General features: G+C 40.2%; 1 protein-coding gene across 7 annotated transcripts in view; it reads right to left on the reverse strand.

Annotated features, from left to right (window-relative positions):
• The window catches only part of adarb1b (adenosine deaminase RNA specific B1b), a 115,616-nt gene that overhangs the window by 38,055 nt on the left and 51,032 nt on the right, over positions 1–26,529 (reverse strand). For 4 of the 7 annotated variants that reach the window (XM_040147841.1, XM_040147840.1, XM_040147836.1 and 1 more), the window contains one exon: positions 6,824–6,859. The exons of 1 other annotated variant lie outside the window; for it this stretch is intronic. The gene's annotated coding sequence lies outside the window, so the exon portion shown is untranslated. Of the gene's footprint in view, positions 1–5,633; positions 5,689–6,823; positions 6,860–9,542; positions 9,612–26,529 lie in introns of those variants that run through there. 2 more of the 7 variants (XM_040147838.1, XM_040147834.1) reach the window with 2 other exon arrangements.

The following is a 26,529-nucleotide window of genomic DNA, read 5'->3' on the forward strand; positions in this document are numbered from 1 at the left end:
AAGAAACTTTCAGCTTTTCTCTTATATACCCTCATGCGCTGTGTGTTGAGAAACGATCCCATCTTTCTTTATAGATTCCTTAGGTCTAGGTATCAGGTTTAATAATAATAAAACTTCTCTACTTCTGCTTTCTTCCATCTTTTCAAGGTTGTTGGGTGGCTGCCTCTCCTCTTTTCACCAGGAGCTGTAAAATCTATTTGACAGCTCTGATTTATGACGCAGCATAGGCACGGAGTGCCTGTGGGGAAAAGAGTGTATGTTTGAGTGTGTTTGGAAGTGTGTGAATGTTTGGGTGTGTGGGAGCATGCCCGGCTCACAGAGGACCACAACTGCTGTGCTCCATGTTCAAGCACCAAACAGAGCACACAGGTACAGAACTGTGTACCCAAATACCCAGGTACACAAACCGTAAGCCTGTGGTTAAATGCGGAGAGACACCACTATCAACAGAACTAGCCTTAATAAACAAAGCACCGTAAGAATTACACAAACAAACCAAAGCAGCCGAAAAACATCCAATTTCACATGATTTTAAAGTGATGAGTAACTTTAATTTGACAGTGCCTTAAAAACTATATTTCTTCATATTTTGTTGACATTTTTCCAAAGGGTTTAAGAGTGCTGTTTCATTTACAGATAGGAACCACCACCTAATACAATCGATGTCTTAAAGGAGTTCGGGAGCATCCTTAAGAGCCTTGGGGACCCTTGGCTGCACATGCATGTTGTCTTTTTTTCTTCCCAGCTATTTACTTTTGAAGTTTCTCCCTAGCCGCCCCTCACCCCCACCATGAACTGCGATTGAGGTCTTTCTGTGGTAAAAATCTAAAGTTTAAAATTAGGCTTTCCTCTATCTTGCTGGCAAGGGTTTCCACATTTGTTTGGGAAAATCAAATTTTCATCTCTATATGTCCTTTTCCATTACCTTGAAAGAAATTCCTCTCCACTTATGACATGAAAGCAGCGGAATAAACAGCTGCAAGGGCAAAAAATTTCCATATCCATTTGAATCTACACTGATACCAAATCTAAACTAATGAAGTTCATCTCTGTGTTGATGAAGGGATCCGACACAAATCCCTGCATACATCTCTAGAGCTGTGAAGTGTCTCTCTGCCAGCTAAACACACCTCTGTGGTTCGAGCAGTCTTGCTACAATGGGTTTTTTCCCTCTCTGTCAGTCTGTTACAGTCATTAGCAGCATGCTAATCAAGGCTAATTACACTGCGACAGGCAGTCACAACGCATTTCTTATCATGACAGAGTGCCGCTGTATTTGTGGTGCCTGAAAATGTTGTGCCACTAAATGAGGCACAGCTCATAATTAACAGTTCTTTTTGTTGTTAGGTAAATTATGGTGACTGTGTTTTCTATTTGATTCCCACCGTTAATGCTGTCAAATGTTAATTGTTATGTCTGAGCTTTTTTAGAGGCTGTAAATCTATTTGTTGTGCCTATATGCTGGAGCTAAAGATATTTTAAAAAGAAGGAAATCAGCAAAATCATCAAGAAGCTGTATTTAGTTTTATTTTATGTTACTATAAAGTGATGTTATTATGATATTTTCCAATGGCAATCATAATTTCTAAATCATTTTAAGACAACCAGTGTATGAATACATGAGTAAGTGAATAATTGAAGGCGTAAATTTAGGAGAGAAGAGTGGGACAAGAGCAGGACAGTTAGGAAGAGAGGAAGAGGGGGAGGAAAGGAAGATGATGTTGGAGAGAAGGGAGGAAGAATGTAAGGATATCCAGGAAGAGAAAATGTGAAAACAGAGTCTTGTTGTAGGCAAAGTCTCCTCCGCAGCGATGGACTGAAAGTGTCAGGCACTGTACACCCCCCCTCCTCTGCCCCCTATTCAAGCTGCAGAAGCTCATTTTGTAGATTTCGCTGGCATGGCAGAAAAGACCTCTGTTCCCCATTCTCCATATTTCATATACGGCCCATTGGAAAGCATCGTCTGCGAGCATCATGGCTTGGCACATTTATGAGAGATGCATTGAAGAAGTTATCACTTGGAGGATATGCTTAAGTTAAGCATTTTGAAACAGTGCACTTTGGTAATTCACTTATAAAGCAAAGTTAAGTTATAAGATCGTCTACATAGTAACTGGTTACGCCACCAGTCCCAGAGTATACACAACTAAAAGTTTTCATCCCAGAGTGGCAGGTTATACTACAGTAACATCACACATTTTATCTACATAGAACTAAGTAAATAAAATAACTATGATAAACTAAAAGATTAATTAAAAAGCAACGTAACAAAATATTAGGACAAGGCATACAAAAAAACAATAAAAGAAGATAAAATAGTATTCATCGCATTATTCAAGTTGAACATTAACAAGAGATGTAAAGAGCAAACAGCCATCAACAGGCCTTTTTCACGGCAGACATTTTGACTTGACACTTACTAATAACATTAACAATGGTTCAGTTCTATTCAAGAGTCCCAGTAAGTCATGAAAGTGTGACAGCGCGTCACCATGCACAATACAAGGACCCCGAAACTGAAGCGGCTAAATGGAATCCAGACATCATTCATTTTATTATTTATAACCATGACATGTGAGAAAGGCTTTGGTGGAAAAGGCCTATTCTTTGGGACATCAATATCAAGGCGAGGTTTAAACAATCTGGTTAGGAGTCATAATACCAATGTTGGAATCTTACTAAGTGGCTTTAATCATGTATAATTTTAAGGTACTTTTATGTATTAAGGTACAATACTATACCACTTTATGCTTCTATTCCAAATATACTCCTTTTTCCTCCACTGCATATTTTGAAAGCTGTAGTTACTAGTTGTTTTGCAAAAGCTCCAGAATCTTTTGATTTTCACCTTGACTTTATTGATGATTAAAAAAAAAAAAAAAAAAAAATCTAGACTGATCACCCTGACAGTAACATGATCGAACTGTGGGTCATAAATGGGCTTGTAAAAGTAACGACCAACCTGGTTTAATGAAACCAAATTCTGGAGGGACATGCAAAACATTTGGGTTGCAGATATACAATATCAAACTGAGCTACAGCAGGACTATGGGTTACTAAATGTGGTGCATACCCATGGGTGTGTATAGACTGTACTTGATTGACATCTACCTCACTCTCCAGTTAACTTTATTGCACTTGTTAGGGTGGGACAGATTACACTTTTACCCTTCTTACTGGTCCACTGAGTCTGGGGACATCACATGATTCCCATCATGGCTCTACCCACCTTTAACTTAAGCAGAGCTCTAGTTAGTCAGAAACTGAAAACATCTTTGCTGGCTCACTGGCACGGCTTACTGGGAGACTTGACTAGGACAGAGCCACTGTTCATGTTATAAGTAACATCTGTGCTTTTCCTACTATAAAAGAAAGTCCTAAGGGGGAAAAAATCATTAGACATAGACATGTTTTGACATGTTTGTAGATGAACTGTTTAAAGTCAGCTAAGTAGCCATGTACGTTGACGAAAACACTGGGCATGAGCATGTTTGGATTCTTTGTACAGCTTGCAGCACGATCCATATTTCACACACACACACACACACACACATCGTTCTCTCTGTGTTAAAATTCACCAGTAGACACATAAAAACTCTTTAAAAACTCATTCTCCAAATGAAATTTTCTTACATGGAATGAAATAAGTCTCTTTGAAGCAATAAAATGAGGTCAAGAGTTTAAATAAATATAAATTTGTTTCAGGGCTTCACTGTGAATTAGTGGTTATAGAGAGATGGCTCCTCAAACAGGTGACCCCGGTCAACCCTGAATCGACATACTGAGTGTCCTTGTGGAAGACACTAATCTATACTTAATGGACTGTCCAGTCCAATGGTGCGGCACTGACTCTGCCCTCACTGTTCAAGCGAATGGAGCCAAGAGAGTTCCTTCCTTTCACATTATTCTACCAATGATTGTCTTAAGTAAGTATGTGATCTCATCTTCTCAGCTAGCATTAGCCGCTAACCCAGCAGGCACTCTAAGGGGCCAAAGTACTAAGTAACTTATCAGGAGGCTTCCAGTGTGAGGCATAAGCTGACTGAGAGAGCAAGCAGAGCAACACTGGCCCAAAGTCCTGCTTAGTCATCGCTTCTCTGGTGAAAAAGTCCCACTTTCATTCCCATGGTGATAAGAGGGAGTGAAAAAGGCGGGAAACAGACTTGTGTAATGCTGATGGACGTAGTCAGTCTCTGACTGAGCAGGGCTGGAGTGTGCGAACCAGGGACTAAAAATGCAGCATCAGCAGCGGTTGGATTTACTTGGATGAATGGACTCGGCTTGACGAGGAGGGTGGGGGGAGTTTCGAGGGTGTTGGGTGTCAAAGCAAGTGGCTGAGACATGGCTAATACTGCCAGTGAGCTGTGGCCACCTAAGTAATTACTACCCTTGCTGTTAGGCTAATCTCCAGAGCAGAGCACCAAACGCAGGAGAGAATAGCTTAGGGCCTCTGTGGGGCTCCCATCACTCGAAAGACAGGGGTGAGAGAGAGAGCGTCTTATTTGAAAACCAAGTTATGGGAGTCTCCACCCTATAGATAAATAATTCTGATTAATTTTAAAAAAAGTTCTGTCTTAGACTTGGACTAAACCGGATGCACAAACATACAAAAAAAAACGTGTTCGATCAAAACAGACCGGGTATATCTTGGACTCAAGTTCTTAAAAAAAAGTGCAGATCTGAAGTTTCTGCACTTTGGTTTCCATCGAGCGCTGACTGTCCAATGGAGATGCGTGGCAGGAATATAAACAAGAGGACAGACCATTCATCAAAAACCTCGTGTGCTCTTAAATTGATTGACAGGTCTTTACTCATGCTAACAAAACACTCAAGTTATTCATGTTTTCTGATGCTGAGTCCCAGTATTCTGCTGGTTAACATACTGTACATATGCATTCAATACCTGTAATGTTCGATTGCGGCCAGGGACCTTTGTTATTTGTCACCCCCATCTTCCTCTCCCCATGTTTCCCGTGTATCTCTACTGTCAATAAATGCTAGAAGCTGAAAAAGAAAGAAGTGTCCTGATGGTTTGTTTATGTCATAAAGGTTTTCTGAACCTAGGAGTAAAACAGGTCTATACTTTTATTTATGGTCAGATAATGCTTAATGCTTGATGCTTTTAGTCTATGGGTATATTTCTTCAATTATATATGTAAATACTTATATAATTAATGATTGGGCCCTAAAGATTATACAATTTAGATATTAAAATATAGAATATAAATATATAAAGAGATTTAGACAACTGAAATAGAAAAGACTAATTTGTGAAGTGCAAGAGGAGGAAGTTCGTTTCCTGTGAAATGCAGACAATTTTAAAATCTATCTAATTCTCTACATACAAGTAAAAAACAAAACAAAAACAACAAACTCTACTGTTTTGGAAAACTGAAGCTAATTGAAAACACATATACTTACTAACCACAAATATCATAGTGTTAAGAATCAAAAGCTTTTTGATGCACTGCACCCTTGGTGTTTACACAAAGAAACAGATACTATTAACAACTTGACACTTGACCCGACAAGTGAAAAAATGGTTCCTTACAGTACGTGCACAGCTCTCCTCCCTTACCTCTTACCAAGCAAGCATCACTCTCTGCGTACGAACTGCTCCTGTCAGGGGTTACCTTTGCGTTCGGAGCGTTTCTTGCGCCTCCTCTTGAACCTGCGTCGGATCAGGCAATAATAGGAGCCCAGATTCTGTGCGTCGTTGGTAAGAAGGGCCATGTCTTGGTCAGCACTTGCACCGTTATGAAATTAACTAAACAGCTCTCTGGTAGCTCTAAACTCTCCTCGACCAAATAAAACTTAAGCTGCTGGGATCTCACTGAGAACACTTGCACATGATCTACCTGTCCCCTACCTCTCACAGCCAGTGCTCTCACACTTTCCTAGATTGTGCTGTCAAGCTAATGATATTCAGAGTGCCCACCTCCATGCACCTGCAACGTTTCTTTGTATCTACTTTAGTCCTTCCCTCGTATCCAAACTCTCTTTCCCTCCCTCCCTTCCCTCCTCCTCTCACTGTCTCTCTCCTCTGTTGACTCCATGTGTGCCCTATCAGTAGTCAGAGAGGGCAGGCGATGGAGTAGAATGAGAAAAAGGAGGAGGAGACTAGCAGAGGAGAGAGACTTGTGTTTTCGGATGGTAGTGAGTTAACACAGAGACCGGAATCAGACTCTTTACCTGCCTAATCCCATCTCACAGTAACGGACATCTCCAACCAGCGAAAAACAACAACTGCATACCCCTCCAACTTCCTCTGTCTGCTTTTCTGTTCATCACACATTTCTCTGAATGTACTGCGCAACTGTGGTGAAGCTCCTTTGGCAGTGAAAAACACATATGTGTACACTAAATACAATTCCAAAATGCTCACATACACACTCACTTACAGTTTGTACAAACATAACATTAAAAGACACATCTAAAAACCTGCTTCTATAGAAAAACTTCTACCCTTGCAATGCTGAAATCGATCATCTTGCCCCTATTATTGTATGTTGAATTATTAAGTATGTAGAGGCTCACCAAGAGTGTAACAATGACAGGCAACACAGAAATACTCTGCCTCCCTCTAATGGTTATCTTCTGTATTACATCTGCAAAGGCCCCAAACAACATCTTCCAAGCACCAAATTTTAAGCTGAGAGCTCACCCAAGCTTAAAATGATACTGATTGACAAATAATATACAAAAAAGTCTATAGTTAACCATTATCAAAAAATTCTGTTGTGGACAAAGAAAGATAGATAAAGGAAAAGAAGAAATATAACTTGAACAACAGAAGTGGAAAAAGTAGAGAAAAAACACTCACCTTTGGCTCTGGTGTGATGTCTGTGATCGTAAAAACCTGATGGAGAGAAAGACAGGATGTTCCAAGTAAGTAAACAGCAGGGATTTTGGCTGACTGCAGAGTACTGTCGAAGACCGACAATTAGAGAAGATCTTTAAAAGATGCAGTGTGTATTATCCAACTTATTAATGGCAGATACAGAGGGCAAAGAAAGGTACACACACTTTATTAATAGTGATTATTCAGCCACGTTCCCACATCAGCTAGTCTTCCCTAGCCACACACGGAATGAATTCCTTACAAAAGCTGCTGCTTCTGGATGGCCACAGCTACTGTTTGAAGGAATGATGACTAAATCTGTTTATTTGGCTGGAAAACGTGCTTCTAATTCATGCACTGCAATATAATCTACATGCTATTTAAGTAAGCATGGCTTTTGGCCCTTCGTGGCCTCGTGGCCCCTTTTTTTATACATACTCCCTCAGTTTTAAGACGATGCATTGTGGCAGGACAGTGATTCTAAACATGCAGACAGCGCAACCAAAGAGTTATTAATGGACCACCCACTGTTGTTGTTGTTCTTGACAAGGGGACAAATCAGCCACTTGCTACAGAACTCTGGCTACTACAAACACCGAAGACTTTGCACAGTTTTAAAAACGCCCAGCTTTGGATTCCATCCACTAAACTTTAGTCATCCTTAAACACCTGAGCTGGGTGACAGTGTTGCAACAGAGCCAGGGTGGGATAAAGAATGACCCATTTGCATGAGTGTTCTTTGCCATTTACTACGGATTTTAGAGGCACCAAAGCTTTGTGTAGAGAGGGCTTAAGAGGCTGGTCCCTGGTTAACTAAGAAATCTAGTTGTCTCACAGTCTGAAACAGATTGTGGTTTATAATTTATTATACTGTTTCACATGTGCCAGTATGCAATTACTGCATGCATGTAAGTAAGACAGATACCTTCCTTTAGCAGTGTAACAGAGATGAACTTTTACATTTGTTATACTTTACACATATTGCAAGTGAGATTCTGATTCTGGCATGTGAACCCTCCAAAACACAAGAAGTAGCTTGAGAAATATTACTGGAAGTTCACGGAATGCTAACTACAAATAATAGTAACTCTACAGGCGAGTATGAAAAAAATGCCTTAAAGCTCCATAGCCTTTCTGGTAGATAGAGCAGCTGGGGATAGAGATGGTGGTAGAGGAATAAGAGACAAGGAGGGAGAGAAGAAATACAGACATAAAAGCTTGAGAAGAGTAAAGGAAATAAGAGGGGAAGATATAGAGGAAAATCCTTCAGTGGGAACTGAAAGATAAAGAAATGAGGCAAAGCGGGACAGAGACATGGAAATGAAGAGAGGGAGATGGAAATGGATGAAGTGAGGAAAAGGTAATTTCAGGTGAAGAAAAATGTTTCCGAAGTAGGATCTCTAGCCTGCGGGGTCATTTAAGGTCAATGAGGCCGTCCTTCACTGCTGCCAAAAGTTCTTAAAAACCAAATTAGAGGTTTTTGGGTAGAGGTTTGACAATTAAGTGCATGAAGTTAAACTGAGCAGAAAGAGAGGGAGAAAGAAAGCGAGACAGCAACTGAGAGACAGAGAGAAAAGTTTAAGAAAAAAAGATGATGGTTAGAACAAGGAAAAAAAAAAAAAAAAAAAAAAGAGAGCCAGACAACAGATTTGCGACGTAAGCTGTGGGACGCAGATGTCAACACGAGAAATGAGATGGTGAACTTAAATATACTCCAGACGTACATTCATTCATGCTTCTGTGTCCAAGCCAAACATAACTCTGGCTGGCCAAGTCTCACCACAACTGCCGTGGCTTTGTGACTGTTTTTGTTTTGCCTTGTTTTCTGAAAGGGAGACTCCACACTCCACGTCCCTTAGTATTTTAATTTATAGACACTGTGAAAGAGCTGCAGACATGGGAGAATAGAGTCAGTGCATGCTCCACACAGGCACATGTTGTTCCACTGGCAGAGATTTTAGCCACTACTCTCTCTCTTGGCATTTTCTTCACATACTGAATGGACAAGAGGAAAGAGGCTGTGGTTATGCAGAGTGAATTTAAAGGCATTCCAGACTCAAATAACAACTAATCTCCTGGTGGCCCTTGCAGTGGTTTGACAGAGCAACACAACCATTGACAAAAACAACCTCTTAAACAGTTTCACAGGGAAGAAATCCAGGCTACTGTGGTGAGCCCATCTGTTAGTTCATACATGTACTCACAGTCAACTAAAAAGCACAAAGCTCTAAAAATAGACTCACTGGGAACAGTTTTTTTTTTTCAAGCCTTTTCCAAAGCCGTTCATCTGAATTTAAGAGCCAGTTCCAGGGATGCAGATATTGAAAAGCTCGGTATTACGGTAGCTGATGGACTACAATTAAACGATGGTTCACTAGTAGTGGCTTTGGAGACATCACTTCCTAGCTTGTGTTAACCTACCTCAAAAATACTAGAGATACACAGGAATATATGGTGACAGTGTAGTATAACCAAACACTAGTAAGGGGAGACATGTCAAAACAGGGTCAAATGCTGCAGCATCCTTAAACTGACATGTTGACATTCTTGCATTTACAACAAGTGAACAAGAAGCTTCAGCTACACCAAAATGCTCATTAGCATTTATAAGTTTCCCTCATTAAAAAATCAGTGACTACAAACCAAGCAAAAACAAACTAACATGCAACAAACACATGGAGAAGTAAATAAAAAAACAAACCTCAGCGTGTTCTCTTAGTTGCTGATAAAAGATATTTTTTCCTCCTTACAGACAAAACTTTAGCTGCATGAAGAAAGCAGTTTTTCCCAAGTCGCTATGGAGACCCAACTAAAACCCTAACATGTATGTATAAGCGTGTCCTGTGGTGACTAAATACCTGAATATGAAGGCAGATGAAAAATGTCCAGGCGGGAGTGGAGTTTCATTGCCTTGTGAGGAAGTCACGTTCCTAAAGCAACACTCACTGAACCTCACCTACTGCACAGAGTTTGGCAAGAGTATGAGAGGGAGAGGGAAATATTGTGAGTGAGAGATTAGTACAGACCAGAGGGGAGAGACTTTGAGAGCCTTTAGAGCCGAGAGTTTGGGTGTTTGTGTGTGTGAGTTGTGGTCATATTAGGATCTGACAGGTGCGAACCTGCTCTTAGCTCTCCAGAGGCTGGGGTGGAAGGCAGTGGGTGGACAGAAAATGATACAGGAGCTTCGATTAACCTCAGGTGATTAGAAAAAGATGGCAGGGGAGTAAAAAGCCATTTGAGACTGGGCTGGACAAAAGTCAGAGGTGGGTTATGAAAGAGATATAGAAAGCCAGTCAACTGAGCGTGATAAGAGGAGTGCGTGACTATAAACCTCGACTCCCGGTCTTCAGCTAAAAATTAGGCCAATGGCTTGGTAACCGCTGTCCACACATACACAGGCAAGCCAGGGTCCTGATAAACCATTAAAGGCTACCCCTCCCTCTGACCTAGCTTTTTCCTCACACATACACAGGGACAGAGATTCAATGAATGCATCACTTAATTACATGTGTGAGTGACTGTATTGTTACTGACTGTGTGTGTATATGTGTTTGTGTGTGTATACAATAATTCAAGGGAAATAGAAGCTGGATCACCATGTACCGTTTTTCTCTGTCATCAATGTCTGGCTATGTTTTTGTTTTACTGAGACTTGTCCAGCAGAGGGCAGTAATGCCACAGGATAATTAATATTGTGCACTACGTACACATGGAATAGAGGATGTTTTTCTCTGCTTGCATATTTGAATCAGATCTTCAGTATACCTCTGTAACCGAACACAAGTAATGCTGCTCTATCTTCAAACATATTGGAAGGTCCAATCTCCAAGGGGGAGGGATGTATTTTTACCTTCTTACGTTGACAGTTGTGGTCATTTGGGTTGCATGGTCCAGCTCACAGGTGTCAGTGTGTGGAAGTGTGAAAATAATACCACATTTGGTTCTGACTATGAGAACACATTAGATAAAGCACTGTTGTACGCACTAACGCGAAAACGGTACTATAATAGCTGACAGTGCGCCTAAAAAAGTCACTGTTCTGGCAGTTTTTAACTTTTAAAATAAGAAGCCAACAACCGGCCCACAAGCTCAATGAAATTATCTTGACTGAGGACATTTTTAATATTTTCTGTAAATCTGTGCAATTTTGCTGAAACGCTGTTTTATAACATGTTTTCAGCAAGGATTTTAATAAAAAATGATATCTACTGCGGGTGTTCAAAGGAATTTGGCTGTGTTTCCAGCATGGTTTTGAGGTTTCCCAGCAATACTTTTCTGTATTCAGATCCACATTCTGCATGGCATTGTAAGGGAAGGATTCTGTGATGCTGAATAGAAGTATGCTCGATAGTCAATGTAAGACTGCAAATTTTAGTGCTGTTAGCATTTAGGGGCTGGGTAGAATTCACAATGCAAGAGATGTGAAGTGGCTATACATTTTGAGTCCTGTTTGCTACAGTGCAGGGCTCTAAGGATTTTGAGTTGCCAAAACCATTTTGGTTGCACGAGGTGCAAGGAGTGGCATGATTTCTACTGGCTGCTTTACTTTATTAATGCTAAAAATGATACATTTCAATGTTTAGTATTAGAGAGAGCTGTGTTCAGCCTCTGGCAGAGATGCTACCAGCTTGGCTGAGCACTCCATCAAACACACTTGCTAGGTGTGGGAAGCCAGTGGGGAATTGTCCTTGATACTGCATCATTGACACCTAATGGTTGGTTAGAGCTCAGTGAAAGGGGGTGGAATATGCAGAGGACAGTGTGAACTTTGACGTTTGTTACGGCCTCCTGATGAAGCGCCACTGTAGCAGGTGAAGAAGCAGCTGGTGGCTCCACATGTATCAGAGGAACCACCTGGCCTCGACACCCTCACCAACAGCATGTGTTAACAGTGACAATAACTGCACTGCATGGGAAATTGCCACTCCAAAATCAGGAAGGAAATAAGGGAAAATGCCAATGAATAAATGAACAGAAGTGCAAAGTTTTTCTGCCAAAATGTTAGCACAGACTATCACCAGGCAATTTTGCAGGTAAAATCAAGCTTTAATGTATTCTATGAGGTATCGCTGAACTCACACATATACATGGACATGGACATGGGAATAGACATAAATATTGTGAGTCTGATGTGAGGGAATACACACAAAGCAAAACACACACATATACACACACAACCATCCAAGAATTATCTATAAACAAACCAGACTGCCAAAATAATCTTGTGACTTTTAGTAGCTTCCAAAAATCTGATTATCCACTTCATTTCAGAAACCCCGTTGCTTATTTTACATCATTTATCAGCTGCTATATTTTACTGTTTGTTTCTCTAAACAGGACCCTGCTTCTGTTCTAAATAAGTAGGCCTGTAAAAAGGAATGACTTAATTCTTCCTATGTGAGTTCCCTTTGGTTCCCAAGCCTACCATCAGCTCCCACTGGTGGGTGTGGTCCCCTCCTTTACCTAAACTCCAGCTCTGAGCCTGCAACAGATCCACTCCACTGCCTGTGGCTTTGGGTTTTTCGCTTGGGCTTGACCAGCGGCGGTGTGTGTATGTACACAATATGTTTGTGTGCATGTGTGCTGGACGTGAGGAGAACAATGGGCGGCTCTTTATTAGCCCTTCTAGTAAGATACAGTTAGGTACATAAGTATTTGGATAGTGACACAATTGACATCATTTTGCCCCTGTACACGACCACAATGGATTTGAAACGAAGCCATCAAGATGTGATAGAAGTGTAGACTTTCAGCTTTAATTCAAGGGGTTTAACAAAAATATCACATTAACTGTTTAATAATTACAGCCATTTTTACACATAGTCCCTCAAATTTCTGAGGCTCAAAGGTAATTGGAGAATTATTTCATGACAAATTAAGCAGATTAAATGGTCTGGATTTGATTCCAAGTGTTGAATTTGCATTTCGTAGGTGGTCATGGGAACTTCTCAATATGCTGTCCAAAGAGGTGTCAATGCAAATGAAGGAGGCCACCGTTAGGCTGAAAAAACAAAACAAACCTACCAGGCAGATGACAGAAACTTTAGGAGAGGCCAAATCAACTATTTGGTACATTCTTAAAAAGAAAGAATGCACTAGTGAGGTCAGCATCACTAAAACGCCTGAAGACCCTAAATGCTGCAAAATTGATAGGATGGTGCTTCACAGTACAGACGGATAATGACCCTAAACAAACTATGAACGCAACCAAAGAGCTTTTTGAGGGCAAAGAAATGGGATATTCTTCAATGGCAAAATCAGTCACCTGACTTCAACCCAGCTGAACATGCTTTTCACTTACTAAAGACAAAACCGAGGGCAGAAAGATCCACACACAACCAACAACTGAAGGCAGCTGCAGTAAAGGCCTGGCAAAGCATCTCAACGAGGAAACTCAGCATTTGGTGACGTCCATGGGTTCCAGACTTCATCGATTTTCATCAAAATATCAAAAATAATTCTTACATTTATAATCATGTTGGTTTCTCCAATTACTTTTGAGCCTCTGAAAATGGAGGGACTACGTATAAAAATGGCTGCAATTCCTGAACGGTTAATGTGATATTTTTGTTAAATCCCCTGAATTAAAGCTGAAAGTCTACATTTCAGTTACATCTTGATGGCTTCATTTCAAATCCATTGTGCTGGTGTACAGAGACAAAATTACAAAAATTGTGTCACTGTCCAAATACTTATGGTCCTAGTTGTATATATCTGAAGGGCAAAGCCAACAAGCTGTAAGAGAGGAAGGGCAGGAGAAGGGCTGCAGACTGCTCACACTGCAAGGTTTAATGACTCTTTATAAAGTGCTGTATTTCATAAATAGTGATTTCACAGGTTTAACCAATATTTCATACCAATATAAATCAACAGGGATGTCATTACATACATGTCCAGAGCTTAGCTGAATACCCATCAAACTGAGCTATTTTGATTATGTTCTACTGTTGTCATGTTGTTCCTCATGTCAACTCTGGCTCAGCCATGCTGCTACAAGCAACATTTTGAGCACAATCTTAGGGAAATCCTAAAGAAGGGGGGGAGAATTGCATGTTGTCATTGCAACACTGACAAAGTCCAAGTTCGGTGCTAAGTGCTCAGGTTCCAGTCAGGCTTTGTGGCAATGGATGTGATTTTGGAAAATTCAGATCAATTTACAGGAAAAAAAAAAACTCTCTCAGTGTCATGCTGTTCACAGTGCTGAGTTAGGTTCAGATGTAAAAGATAACTGAGACATGTTCGAACATGACACAAACTTGGGCCATAAAATTTCAACACAATTTATGTGATTAACTGACACTATATCGGGAACAATTCATTATGGGCAGTTTTTCCTTTCAAGGAAGCTCAAGGACATTTTAATAGTAAATTGATGTGATGAAAAACTGTGTGGCTGAGAGTATCCACATATACTGTTCACACATATACGTCAGTTAGTTGCTCATAATCTACAACAGAATTTCTATCCTGCCACCCGTTATGCTGAACCACAGTACATTTCTCCTCAGTTTTCATAGCCCACCCTGTCTTATAATATGTTACAAAATAGACGTCAGCATTTTATCCTATGATGAATGAGCCTCTTTTCTCAGCCAGTTTATCTTTCTACCCTGCTATGTGCACTTGTTGGCAGCACAACCTTCCATTTCTTGTGTTACAGAGAAGGTCACTGGGAAAACCTGAGGTCACAGGGAAAGAAATGGATCCAGTCACAGAGGGGAAAAGGACAAAAAAAGGGAAGGGGGGGGGGTTTAGTTATCAAAGCAAGGACAGATGTGATTAAGTGGACTGAGATGGACAGAGAAACAGACAGAGGTAGACTGAAAGGACATTAAAAGACAAAAATTACAAAATTTGGAAATTCTAAAATATCCTAACTCAATAATCAACTCCATTTTAATTTCAGTACTAGTGTCAGATAGTGAAATATAAGCCTATGGAAGCCTGCCCTGAAACTGTTGGATCGACTACATGCCACACATACACACACATACACACACATGCACACACATGCACGCGCGCCAGCACGCACCCACGCACACATACACAAGGTTTACTTTACTACAAGGTTTTTTTACTGCACTGCAATGCGGTGTGACATTGAGGATAACGACTGCACTCACACACACACAAGGACACACAAATGACTGCAGAAAAACACCTCTGCAAACACAAAGAAACTTCAAAGTGAGCAGGCATGGCGAACCACAGTTTAAAAGGAGTTTTCAGTCCCTACACAGTTGAAGAGCTTTTTGAGGTAATTTGTTATTAGACTACATGGTGGAAACATGGGGACGTCGTGACAGGTGTTAGGGATTACAGCAGACTTTGGCTAGCCCTCAGCATGATTTATCAGTTAACAATAAAACTATTTATTCACGTAAATTACAAACAGTCTTACCCACAGGGAAAATAGGATGTTTTGGCACTGTTGACCATTACCAAAACAACTTGTATTTGGTTTTCTGATCTGGTGCAATCACTTATTTACACATCCAGTAGACAAGGAGCAACATTAGCGTTCATTCTAAGTCGTGTTTCTAGCCACCTAATGAATGTAAGTGGAATATTCACTCTCCTTTTAGCTCTGTTTTGGTCTCCATCACCTCTTGAATAAAATATTTAGCTCTTTAGCTGCTAAATGCTCCACTCTGTTCACCAGCTGGTCACTAACTTTGTCTGTCTGTTGTTTGGTGCTGGGCAAGTAGTGTATGACTGTTTTGCTTAAAATAACAAGGTTGATCAAATTGGAGTTGCGGGCTAAAGACACGGTATGTTAAAAGATGCTAAATTTGCTTCCTGGAGCCGAGACGAACTGCACAGTTGGGTAATTTTCAGTGGCTTTGTCACTATAGGCATTCCTTTTTACATTTCACTTGCTCATTCGAGTCATTGTTAATATTACAGTATCGATTAGCGTAGCTTTAAAGTTTAGTGAAATTTAGCCAACTGAAAATACTTGACTAAGGTTAGATGAAGATCGCCAAAATGGGCAAAACAAACAAACAACCAGAAAAGTCAACTACTGTTAGAGCAATGGTGTTGAACTTGCAGGCTTGTACATTTCATTTAAATTTGACAAATGTTTAGTTTAGCTGTGTCCAATGGAGAAAATTGGTTCTTGCTTTTCCATGCTTCTGAACCATCCAACATAATCATTTCTCACATTGACTAGCTATTACAAAGGGTCTATCTTAACATCCTGGAGAGGTCTTAACATGATACAGTACACTTTGAATGGTTCAAGTAAGCATGCTTCTAATTCTGCATCAAACCTCTCTCAGCAAGTACTCTAGGAGATGCTATCAGGCTTGACCCCAGCTTGTGACAAACAGGCCTACAATTTTCCGCATTTATTCTTCTGAAATAGCAGCAGCATATGAAATGACTGTAATGCGATTTGTCCAGCACTAGACTTGACAGTCCCTGAAAACACTCACTTTCTAATTAATGCTGTGTGGCACAGTTTTTAACAACAAAGAACCACGTTGTGATGAAAATTTGCTGCACCAGGAAAGTTTGAGGTCATGCCAAAAAACAATTCTTCCTTTCTTCCCTCACCTGCTCTGGTGGGACTAAGTGTGTGAAGGGTCCCCCATGCAGGTGTACATCCGAGTGTGTGTTTTTTATCAAAGAGAGTGCATGTGTGCGTTCCTCTCCTCTTGGTGTTTCTATCTGGGTCAACCATCTGGGGAGCTGCCAAGGCCTTGGTAAAGTGGGCAGCTGGCCATCACAGCTGGCTTGCAATCACAAACACGTACACACACACACACACACACACACACACACACACACACACACACACACACACACACACACACACACACACACACAGAGGAAAGCATAGAGCCACCAGGTAACATCTGCATTGCCACCGCCCAAAGCAAGCATCCAGCACTGCCACCTGAGCTCTCATTACGTTGGAAGCCGAGAAGTGAAAGAGAGGACTTTGTGTGTCAGCTTGTCTGCATTAGGACAAAATGCTTGAGAATTAGTCTGACTGTAATTATGGTGGAATGTGTAAATGTGTGTTTATGTATGTTTGCATACGCAGACATGTTCCTCTGACATTGGGTTCATTCTCATTGGATAGGAATGTAGAGTTCAAGCTAATTAACCACTTCCAAGATGGAGACTAAATCCAGCCTGCACAGCCTCTCCAACCTCCTTTTCTTTCAGCCTCCCTGATGTACAATGGTGGTTCAGGCTTTCCCACAACACTTCTATTCAGAGGTCGCAGATAGGATTACAACAGAGGTACTGGAAAAGTAGGCCACGGCATGTTGTGTTCACATTTGTGTGTGTGTGTGTGTCTTACATTGTGAATGTTTGAGCTGATACAACATAAAATCAGGGTATCTAATAAAGTAGGCTGAAGTGTACACCTGGTAAAATGAGAACCATTTGTGGGAAGTCTTTATCAATATGACCTGTTGCTGGAGGACCATCAAATGCATTCATGTACACAAACGTGCACACTTGAGGGAACGTGCTCCATTCAATTTCCTAAGGCAATAAATGGTTTCAAGACATTTTTTAGCCTTTTTCGTGGGGTTCACCTTGTAATATGACATATGTTAGTTTGTCTTTAAAATCAATTATAGGGACAAGTGCAGCATTACCATGTGAGATTGGAAGCACTGACTGGAAAAGCCTTCGGCTGTTGTGCAGCCAGTTTAAGGCCAGGTGCAGGATAAAAGTTGACCTGGAGGTCAAATGGAAAAATTTATTCAAGCACTTAGAAGATAATCTTTTATTACAATCACAGCCTTCATCAGGTAATCCCTGACAAATTGCCTCAGGGAACTGTAGCACCAAAGAATTGGGAGCTCTAGTCCAGTGAAAAGATATATTTTTTTCACAGGTGCTGTATCTAGCCACCAGCTGGATTTCATGGAAAAGGACTGGGTTTCGTGAAAGCTGCGAACCCCCTCATTCATATTAATAAAGCCTCAACAGTTTTCTGTCTTACACTCTAGGGAATAAATGAGGCGAGATCTGTGCCGATGCAGCAAACCTACCAGACAGCTTGAGTTGTGCGGTCAATTCACCAACCACTCAGTAACAGTGTCCCTCGCTGGATTATAACCACTGAGCTGTCACAGAGGAAGCCCTATTTAACCCCAAACTGCTCCAATATGCCTACTAAGCGCTGCTTATTTGGGCATTGGATGGCTCCCTTGAGTTAATGTGAAGCAGAACAAGAAAACAAACTCTGAAGATAAAGTACATGTATACACTTTTGGCATGAACAGCAATTAGAAATCACACTCCTGAAGGAATGATCTTAGAAAAGCAACAATACTTCTATAAATAAAACAAAGTGACAGCCTCCTGGTGTGTCGGTGTTGGTGTCAATGTGCCAGGCCAGAAACCACAGAGTGGGAAGTGAAGCATGGGCAGATGTGCATGCTGCACCCAAGCCTCAATCCCTCTGCCAGCCTCCACCCACACACACACACACACACACACACACACACACACACACACACACCCAAACACCCACACAACCACCAAACCACCCACACACATACACACCACCACCACCACCACCCTATTTCTTGCTTTCCACTCTTTGTTTCTCCCCTCTTTCTCCAAGTCTTCTTCGCTCTTTCTGACACACGTCAAAACAAACATGGCTGTTTCCCTTTAGTGCTGTGTCTGTAAGTCTTAAATGACTGAATGTTTTGCTCCCGGCAGCTGACAGCAGAAGACTACAATTGACCCAGACACATCTCAGGTGTGAGTGTCTGTACACTAAGTGTATCCTAAGTGAAGTCCTCCACTGATAATGCATGTTAGAACACGTCTATAAAAAAGATGAAATATACAGACCCCTTAACATACAAGAGCTGTAGTAAATGAGTCAAGATCAATAAGATAGGACGGTGGAACATTTTTCTGGGATTGCCATCTGGCCACGGCTGCCTCAGGCCTGCTCTACTATGGACCAGTGAACAAGCTGGTCTGATTTGCTCACTGGCTACGTTTCTATCTGTCTACATGTCTGTCTAATTTTGTATTTGCTGTCTGTGTGACCGCCTGTTGCCTTGGCAATTCTAAAAAACTGTGATGTTGACAGCTGCAATTTCCAAAAACACAAAAGGCTGTGGGGTTTCTTTTAGAGGTAAAAAAAGGCTTTCAAACGACGACTTCTGCAGATTCAGAAACAAAATACATGATGTACTCATTAATAACTGTCAGAACTTTTAGGGGAAAAAAAAAATACATTATGATATCAGTGCTGTGCCATCCTCATCTAACTATCCAAACTATGCAAACTGGAAATCAGTTCTTGGAACCAAACATAAATTAACACTGCTTCAACATGTCATACTTAGTCTCTCTTCATCTAGGGGGATAGTAGTTTAATAAATTAAAAAAAGACCATTGCCAACAAAAAAACATCCTTTTGCTCTCATTTTCCGCTCTCTGTTTGTTTTGTTGTTGCACTCTGAGAAAGATTTAAAGCCAGCACTGCATTTGACATCTACTTTCACCAGGCAAAGGCCATAGTTACATAAGGGTTACTATTTTAGTCTGGTAACAGATTTCAGGCAGAACTGCGTCCCTAATAGCCACTTTTAAAGTACACCTGATAAAAAAAAACTGCTGAGAGACAGTATTCAAGTTTTATTGTCCAAACATTCTCTCTTTTTTATTGATTTTTATCCCTACTGATTTGGAATTTGAAATTCCTGTATTAACAATAATTTTATTTTTTCTTTTATAGTCTATTATACTTTCTTTTTTTTTTTTTATAAGGAATGCTGAACTTCTGACACTTGAAAAATGCTCAAGGAAACTGCCTTGCTTTTCAAGTATTAACTGTAAGGCATCGCCATCTGCTTTTGTGTAGAGCTACACAGTGGGCTGAAGGACCAAAGATTCAACGTGATAGCAACATGCTGACTCAGGAGGGTTTCAATGTCATGTGCCCATTTGGTCAGTCAAGGTAAAAAAGAGACAGAAATAGAGAGAATGAGGGGGCTGAGAGCTTATGATAGAGTGGAAATGGTACTAGGAGCAAATGTAAATGTGAAATTGAGTGCTTTTTGGATGCAGAGAGAGAAAGGTGAACCAACAGAAAAACAATTCACTGCCATCTATGCCTTGTGAATCTTTTGCTTCTGTTTATTCACAATGAAAGGATGCAACTTGAATGCAGAGGCTCATTATCACTGAACAATTCCAGACCTACATAATCTACTACTATCAGGTTCAGTGACCAAACAAAGCCGCCATTGATTTAAAGATACAACAGTGTGTTGTTAAAAGATGCTGTTACCATGGATTTCAGAGGACATGCCACTATGTTACTATGGTAAAGAAATGACAACGAAAACAAGACTGTGACCCAGTGGATCCCACAGTGGAGGGGGAAGGGTTGTGAAGACTTAAAGATACCCTGTAGATTATTCTTGTAAGCACATAAAGTTATGTTTACATTCATAGTTTTGTATCAAAACACATTTGTGTTCATTCTTCAATGAACACAAGTTCCGGACAAATGTGTTGAATAATGAAACATAAGCAGAGGGGATCTTTTTTAAATATGTTACATTGTGCGTTCTTTACATCCATGTGTGCTAGGCTGAAGTTTTCCTCCTTGACTTTGTTGGCATTTACATTACATGCATTACTACATTTCTTGACATGTTACTACTGCCAACTGTTAATCAGTGGATTTGCATGAATCTAGCAGTAGGGGTGTGTATCGTGTTGCCTGAATATACAAACAAACAAAACGGGCACCCACATGTAAAAACACTGCTTCATAGCACTACTAATGGTAAAAAAGTCCAGAGGGTGCCTTTAATATAGACGCTGGGTTGGTACAACACTACTAGCAAAATATAATCAAGTCTGAAAGAGAAGATGATGTATACAGACTGGCTCAAACATAACAGCTACAAAACCAAAGACAAGGAAACATGATGAGGCTCAATTAAGACTCTTTTGGGGAAAATGTGTATTCATCTGGTGATTAACTCACGCCAGCCTTCAAACAGAACTCGTTTTTTTTCTCCATCACTCTACAATGAAACACAAACAGAGAGTGCGATCAATCACTTAATCACTGTCAACTACTGAGCTGAAACAGACAGATGGTGACACATCTGTGTGGTACAGTGCCTGCATTTTTTCCCTGAACGTCAATGTTTCATAAAAGTATATTTCTTGTCATGAGTGGGAAGGTCTTTATTGAGGCGTGTCATACAACATAAACCGCAGCAAGTACCAAAGTGTGGATAATATTTCAGAAAAGGCATGCTGTGGTATAACCTTCTGTTTTTTGGGTTTGTTTTTTTTTGGTGCTTTTTTTTGTAAAAATGTTTTATACCAAATTTGCAGCTTTTTGTAATTGCAGACAATATTGAAAATCCATTCTACTTCGAAGGTTGCAGCAAAGAATGTGTTTGTATGTGTTAATGTGTGTATGTTGGGTCATGACAGAGATTAAAAATATATTTATCTGAAAAGAGGTAGTTTGAGCTAAGTGCTCAACTGCTCTGACAAAGTATGAAAATGAAACTGCCATAATGATTCAAATTTTACTGAAGGGTTTCTTGAAATGACTTCAACCTGATCAATCATTTTCCTTAGTGGGTGCTGTTTAGTGCAAACAGCCAATGAATGTTTTGAAATCTGCAAATTGCACCTTAAAAGCTACATTAGAGTTGCAATCGAGAAGCTCGCCCTTCTTCACAGTGTTTCTGGAGATTCGCCCCATTTCCTCCAAATTCTTTTTGTCAGGCATGGACGCTTCCCTACAGACAGGAAACAACACATTAGAATTTCAGAGAAAAACGCAAACCTCCTCTAGTGAGTTGCTGGTCTCACCTGAGATCAGTCTTTTGCTTCCCTCTCCTCTCTTTGGTGCAAAGTGATCTGGCCTTGCACCTCATATCATGTTACAGTAATTCAGTTAGTTGTTTCTGAGTTTGTATACAGTAAAATGATTCTGTATATTTGTCAAGTATCTTGTCTCTCTTCATCTTACAATTTTCATTGTGCTTATGTTTCATCTCACTGTCCACATGCCAGCATACTGATTCTGAAATAATAATTTTCACCCAATTTGAATGCAAGCCAGATTCACTGGATTGACAGAACAATCAATTAGATAAACTTTCTCCACCATGTCCGTTTAAGCACATCGTCACTTCACTTATGACAGTCTAATCAATTCAAACAGACCCTCTCTTGGCTTTTGGTGCTACTGTGTATGTGTGAGAGTATAGTTTTCTGTGTGTGTGTGTGGTTTCGGGATATTCATGGCACAGAACAGCAGCAGATGTGAGAGGTAATTCGGAGCCCTGTGAGATGCTCTGTGATGTGTTAAAAAGCATTATGGGTAGATTCGCTGTCATTGAACTTGAGTGGACTTCAATGACAAAATGTTCTGTTCTTTCCTAACACACACACACACACACACACACACACACACACACACACACACACACACACACACACACACACACACACACACACACACACACACACACACACACACACACACACACACACACACACACATCTTTTGCAGCTAGCCTTGACCTTCTGGCTCACATTTTTGTGCAATGGTCAGATTCACCTTTACTGAGACTAAAAATAAAGCTTTGTTCCAGATACAGAGCCACTCCTAAAGCATTCAGAGGCTTTATTTTTAAAGGAAGTCACTTCCATAAGCTGCAGAAGATCTGTGTAAAGCAATGTTCACTGTCAGATTCGTTTTGGTTGCTTTGGTGTGCACTCATTCATTCACTTTAAATCCCGAATTATGAATGAAAACTGACATAGAGCTTGCTCTGCGTGTACACACTGTACACTGGGTCACAGGCTGACACTGGTGTGGTAAAACACTCAAGGCCATGTTTATATAACTAGTTTTCTAACGTGAGTGGGTCACACTCATGCTGCGATGATGACACAATAGAAAAGAGACACGCAGAGAGGGAAAAAAAATGAAGTGAAGTTGAGATGCTTAAATGCTGTCTGGCTGAACAAGGTATGATTTATAGCAGAACTGTCCTAGAGTGGGCATGATACACTGTTGATATCACAAACACAAATGGTGCTTGTAATTACAATGGAGTGTGATAGAGAGGAGGCCGTATCAGAGTTGAAATGAAATGACATAATGGGACAAACTAACATCTAAAAAGGTGAGAAGTGGCAGAGACAAGCAGAGGCAAACCGACTGTTGGCAGCAGCATCTTTGTCATGAACAGACAATGAAATCAAGGGCTGCCAAGGCTGTTTTTTGTTGTTGCTGTTGTTACTGCCCACCCAGGGCCTTCGACTGCACCCAACCATAGCATAGCTTTAGCCTTATTGATGATGGCTTACCCCAGGATGTTTGGTGGTGCTCATTTGATACCTACTATGTCTGCTCTGATTTTTTATTTAATTTCTCCCTATCCATTTCTCTATCACCTAAATAGACACTAGGGTAATGATGTTTACTCCATACAATATAAAGCAATTGCACAGACAAAAACACACCAGTTCTGAGCTGGGGGTAGATACAAAATTGGGGTGGGAGGGAGAGAACAAGAGAGAAAATGCAGTCATCCACAGTGTTAGGAGGAGGCAGAGAAGTGATTCCCTCCACTGAAGCAACTGTCCACTTTCCAGAAAAACCTTTCCCAGTGAAGAGTTTGCAAAGTCAAAGCCAGAAGATCAACTTCATCCTTATACATGCACTATAATCATATTTACGTCAACAGTCAAGCAAGAGTACATAATGTCATCTGACTGCTTAGAAGTGCACTAAAACATGCCAGCAAATTTCTGTCATTTTCTGCATGCAACATTCAAGAAGAAGCCATTTGTCGTTCTATCACATCAATATTTCATACGTTGACTGAGCAGTCAAAAATTTGCTGGCGTTCAACTACATCACGACATGTAGTGCAGTAAATATGGTTTAAAGTGAACCAAAAAACTATAGTTGCAAGGGAAAGTAGGCATGCTCTACCAATCTTTTATTATTAAATAAAAAAAAGGAAAAAAAAATTGAAAATAAAATGTTTTTCACAACTTTAGGTATTCCTAGCTTAACCCTAATCTTCCAATGAAATTTTCTGATGTAGTGGTAATATATTATTGGAATGTCTTGAGCCAGTCCCCAGTATCAATATCAGTTGACCAAGGTGTTTTAATGGAACTGTAAAAGCTATATATAGCCGGGCTCATTTTGAGCTTTTGTTTGTAGTAACTCATTAAGCTCTACATAAAACAGCTTTCAAATCTCCCCCATAGTGCTTTGTTAAAAACCCCTGAACATTTTTTCCAGTGTGCAGGACTGCTAGTGTGGAGTGACACGAGCAAACAAACTGCAGGAGGTAGTTTCAATTAAAGATAACCACAGCCAGCAAAGTGAGCAGAGCTGCTTTTTGATTAACAAAATAGCTGCTCTACTACATTTACCTCTATTCCAGGGACATTTTTAGAGACAGAAAGCCTCTTAAGTGCTGCTGTTGTTTGAAAACTACATCTGAATTTCTGTACTTTTTTTCATACTGCGGATGAAGAGAGGGTGTCCAAATTCCATCAAAACCTTCATGCAACAACACAAGACTTTCGTCTGTCTATGGACACGATGCAAAACCCTGCCGGAAACCATAATAGTATAACACAATTCAGAGATAAAACAAATAAACAAACAAAAAAACAAAACACTTCGTAGTAGTTAAAAATAAATAAAACTCATTATGTTTCTCCAGTAGTAGTCAATAGTAAGTTCCAAGTACCCTGATTTTGCTTTGCAGCAGTTTGATAAATGCAACAAACACATGGTTTAATGCCCAACTACTTGTCAAAAGCTGTGAAAAACAATCTTGACCACAAACATGTTCATCTGAAAACAAACTGAAATTTCACATATATATTTTATTTGTTTACAGCATTTACTTTCCTTTAAATAGAAGACCTGAACAAGCAAAGCAGCCCACAACAGCCCACCTCCTGCCAACATACACAAAGCTGATAATGACTGACTCATCAGTGCTAATTTACTGTGCTAATTTTATCAGCGAACTTCACAGGCTTGAAGAAACCTCGCTATGGCAGAATGGATGAACAGCATGAAGCTCAACCCCAACACGGTCACACTGTCAAACAACTGCCATGTCGTGTGCGCACTGCTTTTTCAACACCCTTTTAAGGAATGTACATATTTCTTTTAAATTGCACCCCAACTGAACAATAGATATGTGTACACGGGATACATTACTTCCATATTGCTGCAACAGTAATCACTGAAGGGATATGCTACTCTAATACAACACTGACAATCTTTACAATTTGACAAAATGTGAGTGCTGAGGCTCTTATTACCACTGAACTCACCTACTCCCTCTGCTATTCACATTAATCCTAAAATAATGAACTTTGCTAACCGTCTTGTCCAAGCATTATGGCTCTCACTAGAGTGCCAGCCAACCAGCTGGAGCACTTGGAAATACTGTATGTGTGCGTGTGGTTGTGTGTGCATGTGTGTAGCAGTATGTCGATTTGGCATACATATTCCATTTATTTCAGTTCTTATATAATGGAGAACATTCCAGAGAAATTTGACAGTGAACTCAGGCCATGACGCAGTAATGTTGAAAGGTTCCAATGCCGCAGGGAGAAAACAACATCACTACAGATCACAAATGTTATTCACTCAGTGGAGCCAATAAAATACACACACAAGCATACACTTGTAGCAGTCCAAACACTGACTGCTGAACAACAAATGAATCTTTAAAAAAATAACTGCAGATGGATCTGTAGCATTTTTAAAAGGTTTTCTGGGCTTGTTTTTATCCAAGCATTCACTTTGAATGTGGTTCAGTCACGGATTGATTATTCTACTTTATAAAAGGAAAAAAAAAGAAAGAAAACAAAACATGAAGGCATATTTCCACACAGGATCAGAGACTTTGGGCCATGATTCTTTGTGTTCATCATTTCAGCCAACTGTATTTTATTTTATTATTTATTTTAACATAACTAGAGGACAGATTCAAAGTCATTAACCGTCCTTTAGAGACTAATAATAAAGTCTCAATAGTATTTTTTTTTTCAAAAATAAAATAGGGATCGAAAGTTTGACACCTACTGCACTGTTTTAAAAAGATATTTGTCATTACTGTGGGTAACTGACACACTAATTTTACTTTAAAAAGTTGGATAATTGACAACATTAAATATCAACCACAGCTGATTCATAGCATTGCAAATTTGTTTTCCAGCACTAGCATTACCGAAGTAGGTAGTGTTTGTCCGTGAGAGATAGCAAAGAGAATGACAGTGGGGGACGGTGAATCATGTGTTATGAGGCGCTGTATGTTTCACCATCACCTATGGAGAGCAATCTGCCATGGTGTTAGGCTGGGGTTTTCTCTGTCAATCTAACTCTAAGAAGTGTTTCCATTTTTAGTTTTTATTATTCTTAACCACCTAAAACCACCACATGAAAAGCAAAGTCAAAACCTACAACACTGAGCACAAGTATAAAATGCTAGACAGTAGTGCTGTTTGACTTTAAGGGGGACTATGTAGTTTTTGCAAGATGAAGTAACACATTCTTCCTCAACAAAATACGTCCTTCCTCACTTTGGTACACTCAGGGGTTTAGCAGCTACAGCATTACTTAGTCTGTTATTGCTTTGGATGGATTTAGCTTTGTAACT

This window comes from Xiphias gladius, chromosome 16, assembly GCF_016859285.1.
Source record: "Xiphias gladius isolate SHS-SW01 ecotype Sanya breed wild chromosome 16, ASM1685928v1, whole genome shotgun sequence".
NCBI classification, from domain to species: Eukaryota; Metazoa; Chordata; class Actinopteri; order Istiophoriformes; family Xiphiidae; genus Xiphias; species Xiphias gladius.